Source organism: Apodemus sylvaticus, chromosome 10, assembly GCF_947179515.1.
Source record: "Apodemus sylvaticus chromosome 10, mApoSyl1.1, whole genome shotgun sequence".
NCBI lineage: Eukaryota > Metazoa > Chordata > Mammalia > Rodentia > Muridae > Apodemus > Apodemus sylvaticus.
Window position 1 is genome coordinate 99,341,954 of NC_067481.1, and position 6,493 is coordinate 99,348,446.

Consider the following 6,493-nt stretch of genomic DNA (forward strand, 5'->3'; position numbering starts at 1 on the left):
CCAAAGCCCCAGGGGCTGTTCTACTTTTTACGACGGTGCCGAATGAAGGAATCTCTATGGCCTCTCCTGCAAGTCAGACTCTGGGGACTTGGGCGAGGGGGGCGGACAGGGACAGAGTGGGGGGGCGACTACGGGACAAAGCTTCGCCACACCTACGGGTGGCCGCGAGCTCCTCCCGGCGACGAGCAGTGGAGAACACACCCGAGGTCACCTCCCGGGCGCTCGCGGCCGGAAGGAGGCCCCTCACGGGCCGGAGGGGCGGGACGCCTAGGCTAGCCACGCCCCCAGCTGCAGTGTCCCTCTCGGTGTGGACGGAGCCAGCAGGGCTGGGATCCGCTTGCACTTCCGCGCCTAGCCGCCTCATTCATATTTATGAACCTGTGGGGGCGGAGCCCGGCTCTCCCTCGGCGCCCCGCCCCCGGCCTGGGATCCCGCCCCGGCGGAGGCTCAAGCCCCAGCGGGGCGCCCCCGGCTTCCGCTTTGGGGAGGGAGTTTCCACTTGGTCACGACTCAAAAATGTGTCGCGGCCGCTCCTCCCTGCCCCAGGGTGTGTCTGTGGGGTCTCCTCCATGCGAGGGAAGGAGCAAAGAGGCTAAGGAAAGGATTGCTCCTCTCCCCTGGGAAAGGACGGAGAAAACGCGGGGTAGACCCGCAGCTAGCAGTGTAGGTGCCCGTAATTACCCTTTTCTTTTTTGCAAGAGATGGGTTTCAAACTCAGTACCTCAAACATGCTGGGCCAGAATTCTCCAACTGAGCTAGACCCTCGGCTGTATTCTCCTTTCTTGTCAGTCCCTGTACCCTCTATATGAACTACCTTTTAAATCTCCCAACAAGAGGTCAACAATTAAATGTCAAAACTTCACTATTTCACTGATGTCCAGGGTTATCATCACACAAGAAGCTCAGGACAGCTGAGATTTGATGGCCTTCGAGGTATCCTCAACCACCCCTTCATAAGTGAGGCTTGACCCTCCTGTCTTGCTATGTGCAGCCAACTGGCAAGTTGTCTCAGTGTTCAAGTCCCAGGGAAGCCAAAGCACCAAGGCTTCTTAGGCAGGAAGGACAGACTTCTTAGGCAAAATAAAAAGGCAGACGCTGGGGACAGCCAGACATTCCAACCGGCTGTCACTTTGGCGTGCCAGCTCAGTGTAACTGCACAGGCCACATGTCTATGGAGCCGGATTGCTGAAAGACTCCAGCCAGGGGCTTTTCTAGGGCGGGGTAGCCAGTGTGGCTATCCCCACTTGCTGTGTTAGTTTTCCCGTGGGGCATCCGGGGCCTATCCCCCAACTTCTGAAATGAACCCTTGAGGCTCTTTAGGACGGATCCTTCTCTGAGAGTGTGTTTTGATTCCACCACACTTAGCCAGGTGCTAGGGGTCTGTGTCCTGGATATTTTCTCCCTGGCCCTACAGGCACCATACAGTCAGGCCCAGGGTGGGCCTTGATTCTTACTCTAGGCCTGTTCTTTCTCTTGGATAATGGTATGAGGAACAAGCTTCCAGAATAAACACCCCACCCATAGGCAGCCCCAGCCCTGCAGACTCAGCAGGGCCAGCAGCAACCAACAAATTGCTCGAGCGTTGCTCACGGCTCCCAATGCCCATTGCCGAAGTCAACAAGTCATTCACTCCCAGGCCTCCATTGCACCTTTTACCTAGGCTTTGGCCAACATGTTGGCCAAGAACAACAGGAGATACCGTTTGTTTCCTTTTCTCTTCCAGCCACACTGGCAGAAACCTTCCCATGAGCCTCTTGCAGCCCCCTAAGGAAACCCGTAGACTGCTGTTGTACAGGTAGGGAGGGAAGCTTAGGGAGACAGTGTTTGCTACAGGCAGGCGTCAGAGTTTGAGACCTGTTTATTCCTCCTGAGTGTCAGTCTGTCTCTGGTTTCCTTCTTTCTTTCTTTCTTTCTTTCTTTGTTTCTTTGTTTCTTTCTTTCTTTCTCTCTTCCTATCTATCTATCTATCATCTTTTTTTCCACTACTGCCTGGCTGTCTCCTGTTTTCTGTTTTTTCAACCTAAGGTCTCAAGCTTACAGAGATCTACCTGCTTGTGAGTGTTAATATTAATGTCTATGTCACCACACCTGGCTTTGCAACGTAAGCCTAAATGCTCATCCTTATTTATATTTATTTATTTAATGTATAGGAGTATACCATTGCTCTCTTCAGATACCCCAGAAGAGGGTATCAGATCCCATCATAGATGGCTGTGAGCCACCATGTGGGTGCTAGGATTTGAACTCAGGACCTCTGAAAGGGATGCCCTTAACCACTGAGCCATCTCTCCAGCCCTTATATTTATTTTTATTTATTCAGCCTATGTGGGTTTTATCTGCTTGTATGTCTGTGCGCCGTGTGCATGCTTGGTGCCCTGGAACTGGAGTTATAGATGGTTGTGCTACACCAAGTGGGTGCTGGGAATAGACCCCAGAACTTCTGCAAGAGCAGCACGTGATCTTAACTACTGAGCCTCATCTCTCAAGCACCTATTTCATTTCTGCTGTTGTTTTTGTTTTGTTTTTTGAGACAGGGATTCTCCGGACTTGCTTTGTAGACTAGGCTGGCCTCGAACTCATAGAGATCCTCCTGCTTCTGCCTCCTGAGCACTAGTACTAAAGGTGTATACTACCACACCAGGCCTTCCTATTAAATTTTTTTTTAAGTATAGAATAGTTTATTCAGGACATGGGGAAGAGAGTTAAGAGGGTAGCTGAGGCAGAGAAAGGCAGAGAGAGAGATTAGAGGAGTAGAGGCCATGAGCACCTGGAGAGAGGGGGGAGGGGAGGGGGAGGGAGAAGGGAAGCAGAGAGAGAGAGAGAGAGAGAGAGAGAGAGCGCGCGCGCGCGAGAGAGAGAGAGAGAGAGAGAGAGAGAGAGAGAGAGAGAGAGAGCAAGAGCTACCTATTTAATTTTTTTAAAAAAAGATACATTTATTTTATGTGTGAGTACATTGTTGCAGTCTTCAGACACACCAGCAGAGGGCATCAGATCCCATTACAGATGGTTATAAGCCACCATGTGGTTGCTGGAAACTGAACTCAGAACCTTCGGAAGAACAGCCAGTGCGGAAGAACAGCCAGTGCTCTTAACTACTGAGCCATCTCTCCAGCCCCCTAATTTTTTTTTTTAAATTTTTTTGGTTTTTTGAGACAGGGTTTCTCTGTGTAGCCCTGGCTGTCCTGGAACTCACTCTGTAGACCAGGCTGGCCTCAAACTCAGAAATCCACCTGCCTCTGCCTCCCAGAGTGCTGGGATTACAGGCGTGCGCCACCACTGCCCGGCTCAGTCCCCTAATTTTTAAGGCCGGATTTTGTACTTGCCAGGCCGGCTTGACATTACTGTTTAGCCTAGGATGACCTTGAACTTCTGACCTGCCTGCCTCTACACAAACCTTTCAATTCTTTGAGGTGGTGGTGGGCCTGGAACGGAGCCTTCCCAGTGCTGGGAAAATGCATTACCTCTGAGTGCCACTCCCATTCAAGGCTCATTTATCTTGCTTTGCAGCTTTTATACTCTGCTTCAGGCTCGGAAAAGACAGATTCTTCCCTGATCCTCTGGTGTCTTTATGGACCTAACCGTCTGTGTGAACTGAGGAACCCAGGCATTAAACTCCTGCATTGTACCCCACAGTCCCCGGGAGGTGCTGGGAGCAGGAGCAGTAACCCTTTGGAGGATGACAGGTGAGAGCTTCCTCTAGACTCAGTGATCTCCCTAAAGGCTTGGCGGGGGCTGCCTAGCCCAGCACATACAGTTAGCTTTCAATACACAGCAAATGGACACACAAGAGCTTAATAATCAGCCAGGTACGGTGGGTGTCACCAGCCTTTGGTTTCAGCACTTGGGAGGCCGAAGCAGATCTCTGTGAGCTTTTTTCTTTTTCAAGATTTACTTATTTACCAAAAACAAACAAAACAAGCCAGGTGAGACGGTGGTAGGTGGTAGCGTATGCCCTTAATCCAGGGCTCAGACTTGGAGGCCAGCCTGGTCTATAGAGCAAGTCATAGCGCAGTCAAGGATACACAGAGTAACCCGGCCTCAAAAATATAGGCCCAACGCCTGTGAAAGTCGGAAGAGGACATTGGATCCTCTGCAACTGGAGTTACAGGTGTTTGTGAGCCATCATGTGGGTGCTGGGAACTGAACCTAGGTTCTCTTCAAGAGCAAGGAATGCTCTTAACCACTAAGCCATCTCTCCAGACCTCTCTGAATTCAAGACCAGTCTGGTCTACAAAACAAGTCCAGATCAGCTAGGGCCACACAGTGAGACCCTGTTTCAAAAACAAACAAACAAAAAGATCTTGATAAGCATGTTTTCGGATGGATGTGGACTGAAGACATATTTGACACACCGCTTCTCTGCTGTGCTTTGTTCTTGGTGATGATAACAAGTACCGTCCCACTGAGCCCCATCCCCAGTTCAATACAATACCTTACTGGTAAAAAGTTAGGACACCCAATTCAGCCCTCTGAGATACTAACCAGTCATATTTAGAAGGCATTTACTCCCCCATAAGGGAAAACACGTTGAGTCCTACGTCAGGGCCTACCATCTACCAGGGAAAACCACCCTCCTTCTACATCCTTGGCACAAGAGGAAGGGCACCTCTTTGGAGAAGGGCTCTGAGACAGGAGAGGACCACTGCCAGGACACAAAGATCAGAGAGGTGGAGTGGAGTGGGGGGGGGGGGCACACACCTTTAAACCCAGCACTAGTCAGGCAGAGGCAAGCCCATCTTTTTAAGTTCGAGGCCAGCTACGCAGAGACCCTATGTTGAAAACAAAAATCAAAAAAACACAACAAAACCATTGGTTATGTCACCGTCCCTCCCTTTGCCTCAGTTTCCACTTCTGTAAAATGGGAATGATGGGACCCACTCTTGAAGTTGTTGGGAACACAGTGAAAATGTACAAAGAAAATGGTACGGAGAAAGAAGTGGTGTCCTTCAGGATGGATGTTTGAGAGAGAATCTTGTATCCCAAGCCAGCCTTAAAATCCAGATACTTCTGGCTCAGCCTACTGAGGACCAGCTGCCTGGGTTGAGGCCTGAGCCACTGTCACACCTAGTTTAGCAGTCTGTCTTCACACCTTTTTTTTTTTTTTTACTTATTTATTTAGTTTTGTTTTCTGAGACAGGCTTACTCTGTATGGCCCTCCTGGTTGTCCTGGGACTTGCTATGTAAACCAGGCTGCCTTCGAACACTTAATTTTTTTAAATGCTGAAGATCTCACTTTGTAGCCCAGGCTGCCCTGGAATTCACTATGTAATTTGGGCCAACCTCCAACTTGTGGTGGTCCTCTCAAGTGCTGGGATTTCAGGCTTCTGTGTTTAATCTTGTTGGTTTTGTAGAAAACATCCAATTTTTTTTTCTCAGTAGTTATGAGGACACCAGCTAGGTCCTGGAACTGGACCAGGCTGACATCTAAGGGGTCACTTGTCTAGTCTATATTAAGTGGACCTCCATGTTCCCAGATTTCAGAGAAGAGGGGGCATTATTATTTACCACCCAGCCTTCAGGATCCTGAGTCTGAATTCCCCCTGGGGAAAACAAAGAAAAACATTCTGAATTGAAGTTTTTTAGGCCCAAGTCTTTCCTCAACTGGGGTTGCGGGCCTTTGTTTCTAAAATTACACAGCGCCTGGTGTCTCACAAGCACTTGACCCTTTTATTCTGGTGTCTTTATGGACCTAACCGTGTGTGTGAACTGAACCTAGGAACATGTGCTGTGCTAAGACAGCTATATCCCTAGCTCCTCAATAAGCTGCCCCCCCACTTTTTCTAAATAGATTTATACTAGTCAGCCAGTTTCACACTACCGATGTGCCTCAGTACCTGTAGTCAGCTTGGGGGGGGGGGGGAGGTACTGCATGCCCTAGGGCTAGGTTAACAAAGTAACTGAATTGCAGATTCAAGGCGCCGGGAGAGGGCGCTTTGCAGTCCTTCGCCTCTGACTCTAGTGATGTTCCGCTAGTGGAAGGATCCAGAGAGTCGGCCCTTAACAGCCCCCTCCTGGAAGCTTTAGGTCCCGGAGCTGGCCTTCCCCGGGTCCATCTGCCAGCTAATGTTTAACCCGGCAGCACTGCGACATTATCCACACAGGGGAAATGGGGTAGGGGCATTATCCCCGCCTTACTCCTAGTGAACCGTCCTTCCTAAATCCCTTTCGTGTATTAAAAACCTAGTATGTGTCTTCGTTCAAAACGAAGCACACATCATGACTACATCATCAGTTAAGAGCACTGACTACGTATCCATTTGATCACCATGTCAGGAGGACTAATTATCGCACCAGACCAGGAGCGTGTGTCTGGGGATGGGGACCCGTGATCAAGACTCACGTCTTGATGTGGCTCTGGCGCAGACCGAGGCATCAAATGCCCGAATGAAAACAGAATTCCAACCCGGAGTCAGCACTTCACTTACTGGAGATGCTGACTTTGAAGAGCCTTTTCGTTTCCTGTGTTCAAGTCCAGCTTCGGATCAGGAGGGCT